This window comes from Salvelinus fontinalis, chromosome 29 (genome assembly GCF_029448725.1).
Source record: "Salvelinus fontinalis isolate EN_2023a chromosome 29, ASM2944872v1, whole genome shotgun sequence".
Lineage (NCBI taxonomy): Eukaryota > Metazoa > Chordata > Actinopteri > Salmoniformes > Salmonidae > Salvelinus > Salvelinus fontinalis.
In genome coordinates, this window is record NC_074693.1 from 24,968,511 (window position 1) to 24,988,890 (window position 20,380).

The 20,380-nt window shown below is 41.8% G+C and overlaps 1 long non-coding RNA gene across 2 annotated transcripts in view; it reads right to left on the reverse strand.

The window, feature by feature from the left end:
* LOC129827686 (uncharacterized) overlaps positions 1-20,137 on the reverse strand; it is a 37,942-nt gene extending 17,805 nt beyond the window's left edge. Inside the window, exons 1-2 of one of the 2 annotated variants that reach the window (XR_008755202.1) lie at positions 19,810-20,137; positions 7,998-8,066 (exon numbers count right to left, since the gene is read on the reverse strand). This is a non-coding gene — a long non-coding RNA (uncharacterized LOC129827686). The remainder of the gene's footprint in view (positions 1-7,997; positions 8,067-19,809) is intronic. The other variant, XR_008755201.1, reaches the window with a different exon arrangement.
* Positions 20,138-20,380: the final 243 nt, after the last annotated feature.

A 20,380-nucleotide genomic window follows, 5' to 3' on the forward strand; every position in this document is an offset into this window, starting at 1 on the left:
TCAGCAAGCTAGGCTAAGCTATGGCCTATTTTACGGTGTCTATTAATAATTTAAGAGAATAACACCATTTTCCAACTTCGAGATAAATAGACACAATATTTCGTAATATGCTACTATGAAAAATAGATGTTTTGCATATTTTAATTGTGAATAAAATATGCTATAAATTGTGTGCAGTGCAATCATCAAAATATCCATCTCTGTTTTCTGAAGTGCGTGACAACTGTTGGCTACTGTAAATTAGCAGCATATTCCAATTTGTCACAGAACACTTTTGTGGGATAAATTGTCGTATCTAATAAAAATCACACAAACGTAACAATCTGAAATATTTTAGGTTTCGTTTAGTCTACAAGTTGCGTTCAGCAGGGGTTTAGCCTAGGCCAAGGCCTACATTATTTCCACAGCCCTTACTGGCCTTTGTAGTGGATCAGATTTTGGTATGATAAACCATAACAGCACTGCTTTTTTTGTTTTGTTTTCATAGTTCAGCTTTTCATTTTCTTTAACTAAGAAAAGTCTGTCCGTCTTAGAAATCATTACCCTATATGAAATTAGCCATCGGACTATCGGCTATTAAACATTATGGGTCTGCAAAATTGCCAATATAGGAAATCCAATAACAAAGGAAAATAATAAATAGGAGTTAGTCCTTAAATAGCCAATTATAACAAATGTTGAATTGGATGGAAAACAATGCGTCATACGTACGAGGAACATGTGTTCATGTTCTAACAAGACAATATTTAGCTATCTCAAAATATGGCATTATTTTATTAGGCCTATAATGTCTCAACAGCTTGAAAAGGCACAGTGTCTGCTCCAATCAAATGCAGAACTTTATGACACCTGCAAGATGTGATAGCATTGATTATCTAAATGGAAACACAATTCACTCAAATGTCTTTCTTCCACTGATGGCAGACATTATAATATATACTCTTAAAAAGGTTCTGGATAGAACCAAAAAGCTTATTTTGGTTGCTTCATGTGGCACCCCTATAGGTTCTATATAGAACCGTTCTGTAGGGTTATTTCATCAGAACCCCGGGGTTTCTTCTTCAATGAACCAACAATGGCTGAGGTTCTACATGGGATCCCTTGGGGTTCTATATGGAAAAAAATGATGTTCTATTTAGAACCTTAAGGTGTGCCACAGATGACGCAAGCATAGAACCCTTTATGCTTCTATCCAGAATCTTTTTTTCTAAGAGTATATAACATGGCCAATCGAAACCGTGACCTTTAACTGAATTTGTTCCTTAAACAGTGTAAATATTGATAGTTGCATATAACCCACCATGTCAGGGTAGACCCCAATTGAAGCACTTCTGGTACATGGCTCTGTCTTTCTGTAAGTTTAGCCTATAACGTATATAGGCTACACATGTGATATCATATCTGTTTTTGTGTGACTCACAATTTGGGTTACAAAGGTAAAACGGCTTGCTGTTACATGATATTAAAGCATGTCGTTTCTACAAACGGATTAATTGCTTAATTAATTGAATTAACATATAATACCCCCCCCCCCCTCCCCCTAAAAGGCAACAACAATTTAACTGTAATTTAGCCTAAATGAAAACATGACAATGTTACATAGCCTGAACTGGCGAAGGACTGACATTGGAAGGAACGGGAAATATATTGCAAACTATTTAACCAAAGAAAAAACCGGCCCTTTCCAGTTTGAAATAATAGCACACCAAACAAATATTTCACTTTCAATCACGTATGGACGTAAACTGGCCGCAATCCTTTATTTAGCCTACAATCAATCATTCGTTTAATTATTTTTTATTAATAAGAGAAATTAGTTTGACTCACAGCCATTTTTAAATACACTTCACCCCATTTCAGATGTCTGTCTTTGGGGTTCCCTTAATTACGTATTTCACGAAGGGTGGATAATTATTTTGGCACTGTCAGGTAAATTCATACGGTACATTGGAATATTCTTCTTTAATCGCCGCTAATCCCAAGTGTCACGTGGCGCTCAGGTTGCATCTCAGGTGAGCCCCGCGTTGCAGGGCGGCGCGAGGGATGTGTTCCCGCCTTTACAGGCATAAAACACGATTACCAGATCATTATTAATCAAGCCTTTTCTTCATGAAATTGTACATTCCAGTTAAGATGCACGTTATCTAATGAGTGGAGGAGTAAATGGCAAATTGTGACGTTCGTGTACACGAAATAGTTCAACTACTAGCCCATATTTCTTCAATTTCAATGAATAAATCAACAGTATTATGGAATTTGTTTTTTTTTCTCTTCATGGATGCTTTAATTACATCCTTGTGACATGGGAACAGATGAGCTTGTATCACTAGAGTTTGGAATAGCATGACCTCTTTGTTATTTTGAGTTTGACATCTTTGTTTTTATTAAAATATGGCACTTTTGGTGCATAACAGTTAGTGATTACAACATTAACTATTCATTTATGACAGATTTGAGATTTGCTTGGAAAAAATAATGATGTTACTGTTAATGTTGCTTTCTGAGTTTGGAAGTGGTGGATGTTGCCACAGAGCATTGATTAAACATAATGTTAAGCTTAGACGGTAGCCTAATGATCAACAACCGTTTCTTCAGTAGTTGCAACAGAATATTGCAATGTGCTTGGCACCCCCTGAATTTACTTTCTAAGCATCCTTCATTTGTAGTTGGTAGGAAATGAAAGAGTCAATCTCTGCTCTGGCAGTTCCTGTGTCACTCTCTGCATGAGAGGCCGGGAGAGAACTGTTGAAGCAGATAGCATGCTCAAACCGGATCTCTGGAGACCCTGACATCAAAGAGGACTAAACCTCACATGGAGAGCACTTTAAGCCAGGCACGACTGTGACAACAGAACAACCCAATATGTGAATGTCACTTTTGTCAAAACCGAACACTGACACAAAGACTAGAACTATTTCATGGCAGAAGGTTGAGGAACAGAAACACAGAGATCTGTACTCACAGTCCTACTTCCTTGGGACCTCGGAGATTGATTAAGTTGCTAGGGGAGATGGGTAACTGACAAGTATTTGTCAAAATCATGTTGATGAGAGTGGCTAGTGTCGAGTTTGTTTCTACTCCAGAAGCATCCAAATTGACAAGGCATAGACATAGTCTGAAAGTGTAACTTCTTCTACAGACCCATCAACTGACAAGGACACAGCTTGATCTTGAAGCTGATAAATTCTCAAGCCAACGGCAAGATTTTTCTCTGATAACAACACTTTATTTTGTAAAAACTCTAAATTGTCAAGTTGTTCTTTGCATTGCAAGTCCCCTTTCCCATCTGAATCCTGATGGATTGAGTGGGGCAACTAAACCTACAATAAAACCTAGTGTTCTATCTAATCCTGGGTTTAAACTCTGAAGTTAGTCTTGACCTTTCCCAATCTTCAGTTGGGAGCAGTCAAGGAAGTGTCTCTAAACTCAATCCTGGTTTCTCTAGTCCTAATAGGCCGTTTCAACAGGTCTAATACTTGAGCTTGTATTCTGACACTATTTCCAAGATGAAATCTGATACCCAAAGCCCTTTCGTCTTCAAAGTAGTCTCCTGTTGTGCTTTGTGACCACAATAGTATCAGTCTCATATGTTCAAAGCCCCATCCCTGTGTTAGCTTTCAGTTGCTGTCTATACATCTCTCTTGAAAATACATTTCAGACTTTGAAGGCTGGCCTGAAAACACTAGTGAAAATTATAAGAAATGTAAAAACTTTCAATGAATATCACAGTTGATTAAGATTCCAGCTGTGTAGGCTACACATCAAAACCAACGTTGAGATTCAAATTTAGAGGAAAACAGTCCAAAAAAAACTCATGTCAATTGATTTGGGGGGTGATCTTTGCAAGTTTCCTCAGTATAGTAGTATTGATTAAATACTTTTGAACTATTAATAATTTAAAGCTATAATCCAAATCCTTTTAAGGCCACAGTAACCAGCATGCACTATAATCTCTGCATCAGAGGAATTATCCATTGAAATGCAGATGTTTTATTGAGCAAAGTGATGGATATACCATCAGATGTTAGGCTTTTACATTTTTTTTATTTGCATCAATATAATCACGTGATTCCTCTTGTTACATAACGACACAACGGATTAATATGAAGTATAAGGCTATTTGGTGTCTGGATAAATGAAAAGCCCACCAAATTCCTAGCAGAGAGATCTGACCTAGACAAAAGCAAGCGGAAAAGCTGCAGATCAACGAATACCAAGTGATTGGGAACGTTCGACTGACAATGATCAGATGAAAAGAGCGGCGATCTCAATAAACTTGTCATTCAGCCTTTCAAGGTTCAATCATATCTGAGGTGTTTTGCATAACTATGAGGTCCACATTTCTAATCCTCAAAGGGTCTTGGTGCTACTTGGCTTTGCACTGTAGTCATTCAAGGTCACAACCCGGCAGGAAATATGGGCTGCCATAGCAACACAAAGATGGCTTCTGAAGGCTTAGCATAATTCTTCCCTAATAGAAAAATAACAGCGCCAAATCCCGTCCTTAGTGAACTGGGTTATTTGATGGAGGCAGACTCCCACCTGTGAAGCACATAGTCACCACACTAATGTGCTAGACCACTAGGAGATGAAAAAGGTCCATCTTTGAAAAGGGGGTGGGGATGGGGGGCCTCGGACCAAGCCAAATTCTTTCTCTTCTCTTCTGCTGAAAACAACCCCCAGTATGTCTCAGACTAGCTTGAGCTCTTTGAGAGCAGAACATATGAGCTGCCAAATGAATTGTAGTCTCTAAATAATACTCATCTTTGAAGAGCTTATGCGTCTCTCTTTCTGTGAAAACCAGTGGAGAAAAAACTGCTCACATTGGCAGCAAACCTCAAGAGATGTTTTATTTTCATTTGTAGAATGATTGAACACAGCCCACATCACAAACTACATTAAAAGATGAGCAATATTTGAAAACTTTTCTCACAAATATATTTATGATATTCTGAGAGTTTTAGTTGTATTCTCTAGAAGGAGGATGTACGTGGTCATGGACTACCATGGGTCCCTATAGATTCTTCTGTCTTCACTCAGAATCCCGGCGAGCTCATTAAACACACTGAAACAAACAGAATAGACTATAACCTTAAGAAAGCAGGAGACCAACCAACCAGAGCAAGGAATGCGCCTTTGCACTCTAGTTGTGATGAAAGGGAGCTGTGGTGTGCTTAAGGGATGTTTTTGTATGCATGCTTGTGCACCTGTGTCACAGTGTGTGTGTGTGTGTGTGTGTGTGTGTGTGTGTGTGTGTGTGTGTGTGTGTGTGTGTGTGTGTGTGTGTGTGTGTGTGTGTGTGTGTGTGTGTGTGTGTGTGTGTGTGTGTGTGTGTGTGTGTGTGTGTGTGTGTGTGTGTGTGTGTGGTAGGGAGGAGAGGAAGAGTGTAGTGTGGAATAGACCGTCAGGTCATGTAGTCGTGTGATCTCTATCTGCCTTGTACCCCCCCCCCCCCCCAACACCCCTCTTTGTTGCCCAATACCCAGGAGATGGATTCTTGTCAGTGTGTGAATCACATCAAGACGATGGGAGCTTGAGAGAGGATAAATGACCGCCACACTTTAGAGTGCGAGGCTTGTATCAGCCACTACAGCAGTGCAGACTGCTTTTAGAATCACACATGAGTAACAGAGCTCCAGCAATGTTGCAGCCATGGTGATCGAGCCCAAAATCGAAAGCTTTATGAGATCATTACGGTCAAGAATGGGATATGATAATCAAATCCTAGCAGCTGAACATGATTTCCTATAAGGGTCCTATAGTATGGTGCTGTTTTCTGTCTGTGTAATACAGATGCTTACAGATAGGGGATGTAGTAGTTGGATACGTGACTCATTCTGCTAGTGCTTGGCTACCTGAGTCAGCCATTTTTAGCCTCAAAGGATTTCTGTTTGTTCACTGTAATCTCCAGTTGGAGCCCTTCTTTTCACTGTCTCTGGCGTAGTCACTCTACTATCTCACTGTCTGTCTGTCTGTGGCGTATACCTGCTGCTTGTCTTATTACGGGGTGTTTTAAGGATATTTCAGCCTGCCAGGACAAAGAAACCCACCACCTCATTCCCCGGCTATGGATAATCTTCTTTCATTGTGAGGGATGCTTTTCTATTTGACGGTGCTTAATAGTATCTCAGGTCGACATAGTGACACCACAGAATCAGAGGGAGATAATCATTATATTGTAATGTGCTTTCAGCCTCCTCGCGAGAAATAGCCGGAATGCTTCTGGGCTTGCTGTTGCCTAATGCTTCTATCAATAACAGAATCACTGAATGCTCAGGCACTTTCAAATTGTGATATCTATCAAATGTTTCTACCCTTTTCTTAATCTAACATCAGCATTTCTGGTTGCAATGAGCTTATGTGTGGCTTATTAATAGTCTTTGTTAAGCAAAGGAGCATGCAGCCTTCATTGCTTTTTATCAATACATCTTTCAGCTGTTGGGCACATATGCAAAATGTACACGTTCATAATCATTTTTTCTAAATCTGTCTTTTATCATATGTGTTATGGATTCTTTATGCATCATAGGCATACAGTGCATTACTATTAAAAACAATGTAGATGCTCTTTTCTCTGCTACCAGGGTTTCCACCATTGTTGCCCATAGATCCCTCTTTATGAACCCCTGTCTGCATTCTTGACGCTCACCCCTTATTGTGGGTTGATTTGGCTTGGCTTGGTGATTGACCAACGAGAGGCCAGACTCCTCCACTGTTCCCTGAAGGGAATCCCACCGAATCTCTCCCAAAACCTTACACCGGGCACCTTTCCACTTCAAAGCACTGCATCTCTTAAGGACTCACGTCTCCAGGAAAGAATGGCCTCGGCTGAGATACAGACACTGCTGGTCTAATTTGCCTTGACTGCACATCCCTCCCCCCTGGGACCGGGTCATATCCGAGACTGAAGCGGCTATCTGATGAGATCACACGGAGAGGGTGCAGGAACGTAAAGGCGAGGAGTTACTGCATATCCTACCAGGAGCCTCCAAAGGGTTCTATTAAAACGTGTTCAATATGCAGGTCAGGGCTTTCAAAGTACTGGGCACCCTCTAACCCCGGCAAACTCAAAGGGTATTGGTGCATGCTCAATGATGGGAATCTGGACCCCATTAATATAATGAGTCCAGGGTATTAGTATTCCAAAGCCAACTGTGAAGTCTCTCTCTCTTTTTTCATCTCTGGTAGAGTTTTTAAGGAGTGATCTGCCAACTTGGGAGTGACAAAGGAGAGCAGGGAGAGAGAGAGGTGCTTGCTTCTAATCTGAGATCAATTTCCAGCTGTCAGTCCTCAGAGGGCAATTTCCAACAGTTAGGAACTCTTTGTCAGAGCGTAAAACACAGACAAGCAACGCAGAGTGGAACATTTACTGTCATCAGAAGAAAGCTCTCCCTGCTTTTACCTTTTCCTCAGACCTGTTAATGTTTCTAAAGAGTGATAAAAAGAGCAACTAGAAGAACGTAGTGGGTGATGGGAGACATTTTTGCATAATTTTACCCTGGCTCTGGTTACTGAGCTAGACTTGTGAGCGTCCACTATTTTGTTTCTCGCTAAACAAAACAAAGCGGGACTATGTTAGGGAGAAACTCGTCTCAGCAACATCGTGTAGCTAAGCAGTCCGCCCCTTGACAGAGTAAATCTAAGTGAGAGCGGGTTAGACAGCTAAGTCCAGCATGGCTGGTAGGCTGACGTGCATCTGACAGTCACCTGTAAGACATTAGGGAGACAGTGGAGTGGTGGAGTGTGCCGGGGTCCTTCAACCAGGAAGCAGCAGCTGCTGGAGCTAATTAAAGGCAAAGTAACATAGCCCTGCTCAGACCCACTTCAAACACTCTTCTGCATGCAAGCCTGGAGTCCCATCTCTGGGGTGTCGGGGCCTGTCAGGGGCCCTCTGTGACCTGCTGCAGCCGCATGCTGGGCCCCGGTCTGACCTGAGGACCGGGGGGTGAGCCCGTGAGGGACAGGGGCACTGTGGGGTGCACCTGGGCCAGACTTACCTGTGCCTGGGTGTCTGCATGGCGGAGCGGGGCATGTGGCTGTGTGGGTGTCGGTAAGGGGACTCCAACCTGCACAACAAAGAGAGAGAGGGGGCATAGGTGAAAGGTCAGGAGGAGAGGGAAGGCTTAGGAAGAACAGACATCAGGCACATTAACTAAACATGATCAGACGGACACATGCGCTGGAACAGAGGCAGAAACAGATGCCCTTTAGATGTTCTGAAGAAACGTAAACCTAAACATGTCGTCTTTCTAAGGATTTCGCTTAATGTAAGCCTTGCCTTAATTAATAAGATGGACTTCAATCTACAATGACAACGTTCAGCCTTTATCGGATGCCGGTTGCCCAAATCAAAGATGGCAGTACAGTATTCCTATCCTACCAGTCAGAACTACTGACGAATGTTGCCTTGAAAAGTAAGTTGGGATTTAACACAGAAATATGAAGCTCTGACAGAACTCCAAACCCATTGAGGTAAAGTAACCTACAATATTTTTGGAGGCACGCGCTCAATCTGAATCTGTCTATCAGTCACTCAATACTGTAGGTTATTATCGAGGGAAACGTATGGAATCGAAGCCGTTATGCAATCATCCATCACTCACCCGTTATGTTGCAGTGAAGATACGGACCAAAGGCAGAATAATTCTGACACCTCACGCAACCTCTTGACTTTAACTCCTAGAGATGTCCAATCAAGTTGTTCTTTTAATCGCCGTTTCAGTCTTTCCTTGCAGCACATATCCTTTCTTTTTTGTTTTCTCTTGCTACGTATGTGCAAAATGAGCTTTAAGAATTATACTGTTATACCTATTACACTCCTATTACACTAGAACCATATTTTGGAATAACAGTGGCTTGATTGTGTTCGCATCAGATGTTATTTACATTTTCCAGATGAGAATCGTTATAACAAACCGATACTTTAGTCAAAACGAAATCTTTCTGAGAAGCGATAACAATGAATACACCTTCTCTGTCAATGCTTTATTATACGTGAACATTTCCATATCGCCTAAACTTTGCGGTGTAAGAAGATGTGACTGCCGGATAGAGGTGAAGGTTGACATTGGTTTGTAATAGAAAACTAGGCTAGGCGTAGCGTGGCAGAATGGCGTGGACGGCATCTCTCGGCTTTCTCTCTAGCCTCTGTGAAGTGGACGCCTCTGGGTCCTGTACAAGGCCAAGGCTTCCCCCCTGCTGCGTCCTACGGGCAGGTGTCTGCATCATGGAGACACGATGTCTCTCCCTGGGGTTTCCCACACACCACTGCACAGCCACACGTGGGCCACCGGAATCAGGCCTCCGCCTTCACCAGCCGCACGGCAACCAAATCAAACCCCCACAGGCAGAGACACGCAGGCAGGACTGTCCATCTATCCACATGTCATTCAGATGCAAGACTGACATTCACCAAGATACCTCCATCTTGGGAGGGGATCACACAACATGGTTCCTACTGTAGGTACACACACAAACCGTTCCTTTTCACCAGAGTAGAAAAGAAAATGACAACGAGGATAATTCAATCCAACCTATGTGGTGTGGTGGATGTTCTTGTGTGCCTGCCGCGTGCTAGAAGACCTAAACCAAAATGGTAGAAAACACTTGAATGGGTTTCAGGCCCTAATAGTATTCTGCCACCCTGGGCAGCCAGTTTCTCTTGAGTAAAATAGAGTGAAGGAAACTTTCCTCTTCACGTCTTTATGGCTTCATGCTCCGAGCGCCTGGCTGTGTGGGATCGTGTGCTGTACTCTTTCAGCTGGCTGTCGTGTGGTCTCAATCTCTTTACACGATTCACTGCCAGCCTCCTCTCCTTTCTACCAGGCCTCCCCACACCGTGTAATCAGCAGATGTCTTTATAGAGGAGCCCACTGCCTTGTGCTGCACACCTGCTTTGCCAATTTCATTTAGGTGATCCCTCCCTTTCTCACACATTTCAGGCCCAGCAGCCATGTTGATTTGGTTCTTAATGTGCCCTGAAGTCACAAAATACTTCTTCGCTCAGCACCGCCGAGCCACAGTGCCAAAGGATATAGCTAGTCCTGAGTGAGCCTCGGTGACCACGATGCTATCATCCACTACTGCTTCAATGAACAAGTAATACCTCATTCAAGAGTGTCCTTTGACCTTGAAAAGACAAACCAATAAGAATGGAGTTATTTTTTTCATTACTCATGCTTGTGGTGCTGTGATCTATCTCAGTTCATAATCAATGCCGTAACACAGCTAAATGAAAAGAGAGGTTAACTGATGTTAACATGACAACACAGATCATTTCTGCTTCGGTAATTGAGACACTTTTACCAAAACAAGGACACTGGGTTATATAAAACACATCAAACGCACTTCTGATATTTTAAGGTAAAAAAATCTACCCCGGTATTTTTCGAATTGGTAAATTAATAAACACAGACCAATTAAAAAATATATAATTATGTCCGATGGGTCTTCATTATCCTCTGCCAAAATAATTTGATGACACCAATTTCAAATGAACTAAATGAGTTGCCTCGTCAAACAAGGCGAAGTTACAACCGGAGACTGCGGAAACACGTACATTGACAGTTTATTACACAGTAACTCACGTTGTTATTTTCCTTTTAAATTATACGTACACACTATGCAAATCATATACTCTGCTCATGTAATGAAGGATGGTTCTGAAGGATGGTTCTGCTCTTGTTTTGCTTGTCTCTGTGAGGTCTGGCTTTGACCACCTGGGCACCACCTGGGCACCATCGGGGCACCACCTGGGCACCATCGGGGCACCACCTGGGCACCACCTGGGCACCACCTGGGCACCATCGGGGCACCACCTGGGCACCATCGGGGCATCACCTGGGCACCACCTGGGCACCACCTGGGCACCACCTGGGCACCACCTGGGCACCATCGGGGCATCACCTGGGCACCACCTGGGCACCACCTGGGCACCATCGGGGCATCACCTGGGCACCACCTGGGCACCACCTGGGCACCATCGGGGCATCACCTGGGCACCATCGGGGCATCAACATGGCATGTGTTCTGTCTGCCACCGTCATCTGTATAACTGGGTGAAAGTGGGAAAGTGACAAGCCTGCTGGTGTTGGGTAGTATGAAATGAGCTGTCAAATGATCAATATTCCCAGTCTGTTTGGTAAACTGAGCCATACAATTTAAGGAAAAGGGATGCCTCGAAGGATACAGTAATCGGGAAAATATTGTAAGTAAAGTTATCATTATGAATTGGAATACTGTTATTCACATGGTTATTCAGTGTCTAATTATACTGAACAAAAATAAAAACACAACATGTAAAGTGTTGGCCTCATGTTTCATGAGCTGAAATAAAAGATTTCTCAAAATGTTCCATACGCACGCACACAAGCTTATGCCTCTCAAATTTTGTGCACAAATGTATTTACATCCCTGTTAGTGAGTATTTCTCCTTTGCAAAGATAATCCTTCCACCTGACTGGTGTGGCATATCGAGAAGCTGATTAAACAGCATGATCATTACACAGGTGCACCTTGTGCTGGGGACAATAAAAGGCCACTCTAAAATGTGCAGTTTTGTCACACAAAACAATGCCACAGATGTCTCAAGTTTGGAGGCATTGTGCAATTGGCATGCTGACTGCAGGAATGTCCACCATAGCTGTTGCCAGAGAATTTCATTTTTATTTCTCTATCATAAGCCGCCTCCAACGCTGTTTTAGAGAATTTGGCAGTATGTCCAACCGGCCTCACAACTGCAGACCACGTGTAACCATGCCAGCCCAGGATCTCCACACCTGGCTTCTTCATCTGCGGGATCGTCTGAGACCAGCCACTCGGACAGCTGACAAAACTGAGGAGTGTTTCTGTCTGTAATAAAACCTTTTTGTCAGGAAAAACTCATTCTGATTGGCTGGGCCTGGATGTGATTATTTTACAATTACGTAGACAGTCTTATCCAGAGTGCATACATTTTTATATTAGTTTGTACTGGTCCCCTGTGGGAATCTAACCCACAACCCTGGCGTTGCAAGTGCCATGCTCTACCAACTGAACCACATGGGACCTGTAACTCAGTAAAATCCTTGAAATGTATATTTTTTGTTAGTATAATTATGTTTGACACCAATTATAATATTTCTGCAGCACCTAACCTTTTTGACAATCTTGTTAACTTGAAAATATATATATTTTAAATTCATTTTGTGATTTGAAGTAATGATCAAAAGCGAGGTGAGTGTGTCTGTGGGTGTGTGAACATGTTCAGGAAGTAAACGTCTCTGGCCCTGTCGACAGATTGAGTTTTAATAACGTTATGTGTGTTCACAGTTGTGACTCACGCTCTCGCTCCACATGCGGATTAAGGTAAAATCGGTCACTCCACTTTGCCTCAAGTTATTATATCCCCCTAAGCCTGACCTCGGCTTCACTTTAACCAAACAAGCTTCAAAACCTCGTGTGTTTCTACCGTCAAACCCTCGGGCGCTGAATACCCAGAGTTCTTAGTACAAATATAGAGGGAAAAAAACCCGTTAGAATTGAAATGACCTGAAACAGCATACCAGATTCTGCTCAGGAGACTCTCTGCACAGATAGTTCCTCGTGGAAATATCAAAACAAACATAAAATACATAAACGCAATCCAAGGATTACAATGACGTTAGGGAAGCAGCCTCAACATTTGCATTGCAAACTGGATGTGTGGTTGGTTGCAGCATTCTGAATGAATTCTACTGAAAAGAGATGTAACTAGTCATGCCTGGTGTGTTTTAACTAGCATAACAACACCTTGGTTATCACATGTTGCTTCGTCTTGTGTTGCACAACCTGAATAGCAGAGTGCTTCCTGTCTGAGCTACGTAGCTTCCAAACACACGCCCAGACTTTCGTACAGCATTCTGGCTATGACTTTGGGATGGTGGGTGAAGGTGAAAGCGGTTGTTGCGCCTGCCTGTGGGTAAGATGGAGTATCTCTTTCATATAGATGCTACAGGCTTCCAAAAGCTCATCCAATAGTAATGCTGCATTAACTTGCACAACCATATCTAACCATCCCCCTCACACCCCCCACACTCCCACACCCATCAGCCATGTTTGTTTTTGCTCGTGTTGCGTTATGAAAAGGCTAACTGCTTTACAGCGCCTCCTGCTGCTCCTCGGGAGGAGACTTTCCCGCCTGGAAATAGGAATCCAGCCATCAGATTAAAAGGTAATCACAATAGTCTGTCTTCATGTTTCAGATTTGAAATATTTGGGGTTTTCTTACTTAGCGAAATAGGCTGTGCTATGGTCTTCCCATAGCACAGTCTTCTCAAGGCCGTCTTTTGAAAGTACAGTTGAGATGGTTGGTCAGTGTCAGCCAAAATAGCTTTAAAAAAAAAATGTCCTACCCCTTTTCAAGACTCAGCAGTAAAATGAGTGCAAGGTACGAGTTAGAATGCACACACTTCCATTATCCAAGACTGATCAAGGCTGACATTTTAGTAAGTGAGCATGATTTTACATGATTTCAGGGCAGAATAGAGCACTCTGCAATCATGAATTAGTTATGAGAGGAGTATAGTTGTGATAGTGGGCCGACTGAATGCCTGACCAGAATAGGGTCCTTCAGAGCGCTGAGTTTGTGTTCCTCGTTCTCCGGGTCAGGCTGTGTCTGCCCCGAGCTGTCTGTCAACGTGAACCCCAGAGCTGGGTCTGAGAAGGGGCACAGGAGAGTGGGTAGGGAGACTACTGGGGCAACCGCTGCCGGGCGGTGCCCATGCCAGCCGTGCGTAAAGACTAATAAAGACGGCACACTGGCAGGACCCCGTCACCCCGGCAACGAGATGTCACCATAAACAAGCTGCAGGCCGTTGGCAGGCCACTTCCTGGTTATATAATGGCAACCTGTTTTTTTTTTTGAAAGGAAGATTACAGGCCCCTGCTCGGGGACATGGGCAAATTAAAATGGCAGTCGAAAATCGTGACGTTATGTAACCCTTCTTTTGTCATCCTATAACGAAGATTGGCAATACCACGCACTCCCTGTGTCTTCCCTCTATACTCGGTCTGACGTCACCTGCCGTCATCGCTACTCCCCGCTTCACACAATCGATGGCGCTATTAACCCTGTAGCACAGGTGTTAAGACGGTTTATATTGATCCAAACAGTTCCGTGTTCGTTGAAACATAGCCCTTACAGTACTTCAAGGTTATTGAATAGCCTGTCTTTGTCAGCTGTACCTGCCCCTTCCCATTCTCTGCTGAGGTGTGGAAGTGGAACCATGTAATCAGGTCACCAGTCACGTGTGGCCCTGACAAATATACAGAATGACTTGAAACAGATACTAAAACAAATCCTGAAGTATAGTGACGGCTACTGTCGGGCCATATGCTAATGGGGTTAAAATGGCTGAACAGGGAACACACAGGCGCCGTTTTCAACTATACGTTTACTGTGGTAGAAAAACACACAAACAACAGAATGGGAAGACGCCAGTGCGTGCCGTGCGTTATCAAAATTATAACTACCAATACGTCATGCCCCTCCCACAACGCCTATGCTCAGTTAATTAGAGGAACGTAAAATATTTGAGTTTGAATCAGGCCATATTAACTGTATTGTACAGGACAGTCCGACAGAGGTGTCCTTCTGTTCCCGCCACCATTTTAGCTCCATGTTTCTCCTTCTGTGTTACATTGAGGCGTACTATGACACAGAGAAAATGACCTCAGTAAGTATACACTTAATACAGTTATTAATATGTCGATTGGCTTAAACAGGCAAATAGCTGTCGATCATCTTTTCGCTGGGTATATCAAATGTTAAACCCATTGTGCACTGGTGCACATTTAAAACCAAATTGAATACGTAGTAACTGCAAAATACCTTATTGAAACATTTTTTTATTTCATTTTATTGCCGCTCCTGCTAATTCATCAGAGATGTTGGGTTTTGAAGCATACCTTGAATTATTTTTACTGGAAATTACATTGTATAGCATAAGAAACATTCTGAAAATGGTTGCTTTAAGTTTGATTTGTGAAACATACCATATTTGATTACTTCCTGCGACCACATTGTTGCCTTTTATGTTTATACATGACTTGGATTTTACAGAGCAACAAAAATAAATATTTGTAAATATGTTGTTTTTGGTGTGTATCACATGACATATGATTTCCATTGATTGTTGTATTGATGTTTTATCATTGATATACTAATTGTCTAAACAGGTATATTTTATTTTTGATGATTAAATGCATTTAGTCTCTATTTGATTCACCTCATTGTGGAATGTTATCAGATCACAAATCAAGAGGTACTATTTTCACAAATTGAATCCCACACAAATAACAAACAATCTCACACAAATAATTACCAAGGAGCTTTAAATATATATGCACTGAACTTATTTTATCTTACTAAGAAAAATCTGGCTAAGAAAAATAATTTCCTTGTCTCAACTCAAATGATTATAAAATAAAAAAGCATATCGTCTTCAAGTGGGTCGAAGTCTCTGCTGAGAATGTTGAACTGTATACAGAGTACATACATATGATACGACCTCTTCACAGTTAGTACAGTAAGAATACACTCAGGAAAATGCATAACTAATTGAGATCATTAGTCTATAATTATCAAATTCACCAAAACGCATTAAAGTAATATTGAAGCCGCATAACAAAATTAAACGCATCACTGCGTCCCCCACAAATATTTCTTACATTCATTTATACTTCATTGTACTTTATACTTTTTTTCTATCAAGATTAATTGAATGACTTACATGAATACTAATACAATGGGTATGTATGATACACATGCATATGATAGCATGCATACACCAGTTTGGAGTAAATGTATATATATATTTATTTATCTGAAATCAATTTGATAATACTATCCTTGAAATTAACAATGTTACGTATGTTTAGATAACTTCTGAAGAATGTATAAACATGTTGTACACCTGGACACTTCCCCAGCAGACACAATAGCGTCAATGGTCACTATCGTGGCTGCTGCTCAGGGTTGAAAAGAGAAAAACACACAGCCGTTGCTCGCCACTCTAACAATCTGTAAAAGGTCCCCAGTATGAATTGAATTAGTGCGCGCAATGAGCCTGCGTTTAAACTAATTATTGCACAAAATGCTAGAAGCTGAAGAAACAGAACAGAAAGATCCCTAACCGGCACACAGATAAACTCCTGTGACCTTGCTGTCAAAGAGAGCCCGAATGAGTTTTCAGGAGACAACCAACACACAGATAAACTCCTGTGACCTTGCTGTCAAAGAGAGCCCGAATGAGTTTTCAGGAGACAACCAGCACACAGATAAACTCCTGTGACCTTGCTGTCAAAGAGAGCCCTAATGAGTTTTCAGGAGACAACCAACACACAGACAGACACACTTTGCAACTTCTTTGCTTCTAGGCAACTCATTAGCCTTCGGTTAAGGTACACGCAAATATGTTTTTTAAAGGATTGAATGAAACAAAATGGCCCCTAATGAACATGTTTTGTGATAGTAAAGCTGGTTCCACTGTAGAAGAGCATCTGTAATACCTATGTATTTACATGGCAGTTAGGCAGGTGCAGTGAAACACTTGCCTATTGTACATTGTCGAAAAGTAAGCCTACAGTAAAGACATCCTATGAAATAGGCCTATTACTGTGAGCATTGGTCACTATTAGAAAACGTTTGTTATTCTTAACGTGCATAGATTCTGGTTGCTGAGAGCTTTCTCCACGTAGCACAATACATGCAGATGCAAAGACCAACGCCACCTGGCATTGTTTGAAAGTTTTATAGCCCATGTCAGACAATTTGTTTCTGAAAGACTGAAACTACAATATAAGCAATTATTACAGAAATTGCGTTTGTTTGTCAGCGTTTTATATTGGCATCTGTGAGTTTTCTTTGAATTGTTTCCATTGTTTTCAGTTTGTAAATGTTTAAGCGTGGTATCAAAAGATTGAGAAATTCATTAGCTGTTTCAAGTTGGGATCTAATTGGGAGAAGTTTCTTTTATTTCCAGTGAGGCGCGTTATTTCTTCAAGGGAACGGTTATGAATGGATGACTCTTGAGTCATCATCTAATAATATTTAATGATATGTGAGAATCAACTAAGACAGAGACTTGATCAAAACTGTCAGCCAAGTCAGATGTTTCTCTCTGTGAGATTTGAAATGTGAAGCATCCCAGAGTTTTGTGAAATGAAAGCATACCATCTGTCTTTCATGTGTTCATCTGTAGAGCGACATAAAACTCTGTCATCAGGCCCCCCCATCACAACGCCTCCAAATAACAATGACACATCTTCATTTCTTTTTCAATCTTTTGTCATTCTCTGTTTCAATTTTTAATAGTGCTCACCCTTAAGTTCAACCAGACACTTAACGTACTAAACAGTACAAAGGGATTTATATAGGCCTGTGCTATTCCAATGATACCGGAACAATATTGTATATTGGAATATAATATTGTCAGGAAAAGGAGGTGTTGTTTGTGTTTAGTTTTATACTCGAACATGGCGATACACACAACATTAATATCCTATAAAACCTAGCACTTAGCATCCAGTTTTTGGCGGCTAGGATGATGAATGTTGCCTTCTCTTTCAGTATTATATTTTATGCCATTCACATGTTTTCTTAATACTCTTCATAGCCTACTGTACCGGGTGCACACCATAGAGGAAACCACAAATCCTCACTATTGTGAGTTTCCCTCTCCTTAGTAGCTATAGCCTCTCTGAATCTAAAAGGAGTTGGTTTGAAGCTGGTGGGAGAGAAAGTTTGCTAACTTATTCTTTTCATTCTCAATTGCAAAGAAAAACGTCTCTCACATGATTTCCCAAAGTTAACCCATCTCGTGGGGAGAAAAAAGGGTAAAGCATTTGGAAAGCTTTTCTTGTTTCATACTATGAAAGCTTTCAAGTGCAAAGGCTCAAATAGACTTTCATATGAAGCTGTCATATTTTACAAATAAATAGGATTTAATAAAAGGAGAGACTTTTTGGCAGAGTGGTATAGAACCTCCATATTCCTGTTGCCCAAGTAAAGATGCTATGCTACATATTCTTGCTAGCATACATTGGCAACTGACTTAGAGATATCAGTATTCATATTAGCATTTGCTGAAGATGTATTCCAGTCAACCTCTCGCAGGCTTTTACACCTTCCACATTTATCATGAAATGTTGAAATTATGATTCATTTTAAGACGTAAGTGTGAATATAAAAATATTGTTTGATATCGCAATCAACTGAAATGGGATGCCGGAAATGTTCAGTCTGCCCTTAACAACAGAAGTATCACTGTCGCAAAGAGATACCCTCATGGAGATTGTTGCTTGTGAAGAAGGTTGGTACGTCAGCAAATGGTTTTAGTGAGGACTAACTGAGCAAGTTACCTAAACTGTGGGTGGGGAATATGGGAAAAAACAAACATACTTTACGGGCTCAGCTTTTGGTAAAACAATTGTGGAAAACATAGGATCCAAGTATCTACAATTGAATGCCTTCTCAGACTTGGAATCCCTAACAGTCTACTATTCCACAGAGAATGGGAAAACAACATTCAGCATATTTCCGCTCCATCTTCTTCGTGCTCTTTTAGCTGCTTACCACCATGGCAGCCATTTTGTAAAAAATTCAACTGTATACGTTCGGCTGTATATGGTCCTCCCTCTCTCACTTTAAATAATGATCATGTATGTATTTGCTGTAAATACAGATGAAGTATTTCTAGTATAGCATGTTTTTTAGGCTTTCCCCCCAATGTACGGTATGAGGAGTGGGTAGCGTATGTAAAGTAATGTGCACAATGGCGTACGTGCCTCCCTGCAACGTTTCCATTTCCTGCTTAGAATGTTCCAGACGGTATTGAGTAATAGTCTGCCACATGTCACACACACACACACACACACACACACACACGGGATGATCTCGTCCGGAGTCTGACTCTACCACCCACTGCCCCCACCTCCCCACCCCGACAACATACACACCAAACCACGGGATGTATAGACCAAGCTGTCCAGAGGTGACCTTGGGTTTGTTTACTTCAATGGAGATCAACTGAGCTGTGAAAGACTGGACCGAAGCCCTTCCCTAGCAGCTCATTTTCCAGAAGTGACTACGGTAGTTCCTCTGTCAGGTTTTCTAGGTAAGTAGGACAGTTGGTGGTGAAGTACCCAAATAGTTTTTCCTCAGTCAGCTACTCCAAACAGAGATACTGTAGCTATGGACAGATGTGTTTGAATTAACATAATTTTTTGGTAAATTAAAGGCTCCCAGCCCTTTGAAAATGCATGATTTACATATACATTATCAATTAGTTATAGGTCTTCCAATTAGCTCCTCTTTTTCAACATCCCCAGAATATTTAGTTGGAAATCAATACATTTTTAATACACTTTTTTTCCATGGTAACAGTTGGACCGAGGTATCATAAGATCATATCTGTTATCTATTTCGTGTCTATTTTGTAAAGTCAACTCTGAAGTAGAATTCTGCCTCTTGATAAAGTAGGTAAATATACAGAACACATTCATGATTAAATATGTCTGCCTTGATAATGAACATGCTAGCTGTCAATGTATTGTGCAATCAGGACAGTGCAAGCAGGACAGCCAACCGGCAGCTGACATCTTCACACCCATTTAGCCATCTGAACCATTCAATGAAGCTAGGTTGTCATTAAGTAATATGGATGTTGCGGCCCTACCTCTGTCCATAGCAGCCTAGCCCAGTCCAGTCCTATGGCCCTAGTCAGAATACAACAAGTCCTCATAGGGACACTGTCCACCTGCATAAACACACACCCAGAAATAGTCCCTCACCTTGGTGCTGCTGCCATCCACACTGCGACTGTCGGCGCCAGACCGGGCCGTTGTCGGTAATGTCCAGAGTGTCCGAGGTGTATGAGACCAGGATAAGGTGGGTGTGCCAGACTAGAGGCCCAGTACTGGGTACTAGGTGCTTAGAGAGAATCCACCATTGCTCCCCTGACCACCTCCCTAACCACTAAGAAAGCCCAAATCCCTTTCAGGTCGAGAGTCTGACACCGGACTGCCCCATAAATCTGAGCAGGCACCGGCAGAGAACGCCATGGGAGTGACGGCCGGGGCGGCTCTCTGGTGAGGTTTTTGGGGAAGGATTATGAATTGAGACGTACAGCTGGGAGGCTGAGGTTACACTTTTCATTCCCACTTCGAGGGGGTCTCGGCTGCCTGGAATCCAGTCAGATTTGTGGAGACCTCTTTTTTCTCTCCGAAAAATGCTCTAAATTCCACATTGGACAAGTCTAAGTTTATCTGATGATAATTGTTTTTGATATAGAACATTTTGGAATATAATTTGGCCAAATGTGATTGGAAATACCAGCAACTTTTTCCCCCCGTTTTTTTTTTT